This window comes from Eptesicus fuscus, chromosome 7 (assembly GCF_027574615.1).
Source record: "Eptesicus fuscus isolate TK198812 chromosome 7, DD_ASM_mEF_20220401, whole genome shotgun sequence".
NCBI classification, from domain to species: domain Eukaryota; kingdom Metazoa; phylum Chordata; class Mammalia; order Chiroptera; family Vespertilionidae; genus Eptesicus; species Eptesicus fuscus.
Genome location: NC_072479.1, coordinates 88,906,503 through 88,908,985, shown reverse-complemented (window position 1 = coordinate 88,908,985; position 2,483 = coordinate 88,906,503). Strand labels below are relative to the sequence as shown.

The 2,483-nt window shown below is 39.5% G+C and overlaps 1 long non-coding RNA gene across 1 annotated transcript; it reads left to right on the top strand.

The window, feature by feature from the left end:
• The first annotated feature begins 771 nt into the window (after positions 1-771).
• Positions 772-2,247, top strand: LOC129149755 (uncharacterized). Its single transcript, XR_008556566.1, has 3 exons — positions 772-786; positions 1,810-1,904; positions 2,089-2,247. It is a non-coding gene; the product is annotated as an uncharacterized LOC129149755 (long non-coding RNA).
• The last annotated feature ends 236 nt before the right edge of the window (positions 2,248-2,483 follow it).

Here is a 2,483-nt window from a genome sequence, read left to right as displayed (position 1 = left end):
GAGGAAATCAGTTTATTGCTTCTCAAAAGCCACACTCACTATTTACGCCTTCCTACTAGTTCAGAACCCATATGCCTCTAGAAGGACACTAGAGCAGGCAGGGTTCCTAATTTGAAGATGGTACATTCATGGGTATCAGAAGGTCTGTGAACTTCTAAAACTGTGTGCATTTTTTCTGAGGACAGAAAGATCCTCAAAAGGTTTAAGAGATTAGAGAAAGCAACTTTTTCTTGAAATCTCTTTCTTGACACCAAAGACAAGTCAAGGAGAAATTTGGACTCAGAAACTCCAACTCCAATTATGTCAGCCAGTAAGCGACAGATCAAGGAATTGATGTTTGTGCCTCTGTTCTTTAGAAAGAGCCTGAATGACTAAACTAAAAAGCTAGGAAAACCTTAGCATTCATAACCAAACTAAATGGTACAGAATAAATGATAATTGTCAATAGTTAAACCAGAATGCAGACTGAAAACAAAAGGAAGATAGATGAGAATGGCTCACCAGGACCTGAAACCTAGGCTCTAGGGACAAATGGGGATCACTGACATAGAAAAGGGGGTGGAAATGCTCAGTGTGATGCAGATTTGTTTGAAGCTGATTGACCAGCAACTTGAGAAGGGAGTCCCCACAGGCCAGCTCACTCCTCCCCCACAGCCCTGCGTGAGCTCACAATACCTAACCTTCTGATGGCAGTTGCCTCCTAGGGATTTAAACTGACCAAAACGGAAAGCTTTGGATGAGCTGGAGCCTGTCATCCACGCCTATGAAGTTCTTAAGTGTGGACAGGTGAGGCTACAGGAAAGCGAATTCAGGGAACTGTGGTTTATTTCTGTTCCTTTAGGGATGGAAGGTTGGGGCTTTGATGTGTACTTAAACTATCTCTGGGGAATTTGGAGTTTAGGATGTATTAGAAAATAAAGGTCTTTGTGACCATTATTTCCAACTTTTCCCATATATCAATTATATTTGACTAAATTTACAATATCTAGCAAAAATTCTGTCCGCTTGAAGATGGTACTAGGTATCTTTGGACCTAATTACTCTCCCTAATCTTTTGGGAAGATGAACATATTCTCTGCTTTTGACATTGAGTTCCATCAGAACTGGCCAGGCTAATGAAAGAATTGGGTTTTATACTGTCTTAAACTCAAGCAAACTGGAAATTCTAGAGTGGTATCATCTCAAACTAGAGGCAGAGTCCAGTTTTGGAGCAGTTTGCCATCTGTATAGTCCTAAAGATACTAACAAGTTCTTTATAAATTAAAAGATTAGCCCTGATCAGTTTGGCTCAGTGGATAGAGCGTCGGCCTGCGGACTCAGGGATCCTGGGTTCAATTCCAGTCAAGGGCATGTACCTTGGTTGTGGGCACATCCCCAGTAGGGAGTGTGCAGGAGGCAGCTGATCGATGTTTCTCTCTCATCGATGTTTCTAACTCTGTATCCCTCTCCCTTCCTCTCTGTAAAAAAAAATCAATAAATATATATATTTTTTAAAAAGATTAAACAGGTACCACTGTCTGCAAGCACTTGGGGGAAAATGAGCTAAATTTATACTTTCAAGCTAATAACATCCAGCATACCCCACAAATAAGTAGAAACAAAACCAAAGAGACTGCAAGACTGATTCCAGCTCCAAAATCAGTTTTGTGACCTCAGGTCTCGTCTTCCTTACCACAGATAGCCTCTTGATCGGACTTGCAGTGTATGACATATAATAAGAAGTGTAAGGATTTAAAGCCATAATGCACAATAAAAATAGACCAAGACTTGTATCAGATCTATTCAAATTGTTCTTTCAATCACTTGTAGGACCAATAAGAAGCTACCAGAAGAATAATTCCCACTCAACATCAGGAAAAGTTACCAACAGTGGTTCTAAAACAAAAGGTCTGCTTCCTGAAACTGTGAGTTCCTTGCTATTAGCGGTAGGACGTTAGGGCAGGGCAAATTGGGAGGGGAGTGAGGAAGGGAGTCAAAGATGTCCAGATAAACTACTGGCCTAGACTTTGTAAGATCTCTTCCAAACCTAAAAATTCTATGCTAGAGAATTACAGAAGATATTATGTTAAAACTACATTCTTGACCTAGATTTCTATCCTTGCTCAACTTCCCAATAAGCATCTTTCCTACACTGGTGGCACTAACTGAAGAGAAAAAAAGGTCTGCATCTCCTGCTTCTCTGCAGTTATACCTAAAAACACTCCATCACAGAAGCTACAAAACTAGCCAAAGAAGCAAAAGCCACATTAATGACATAAAAAGGAATTTTGTAACATGATTCAGATTGCTTGGTCAAAACCTTTAAGTGTGTATTTGAATTCAACCTCCAGTTTATATTCTTAATGAGATACTTGCCTTTTTTCATAAGAATTCTAAGAAAAATAAAAAATATTTCTTATCAGAGTGTCTGAAGGCCTATTTATATAAGTTTTTTACAAGTTAAAATAAGCCAGAAGTCACCAAGGCAGAGAGCCTCCAGCTGT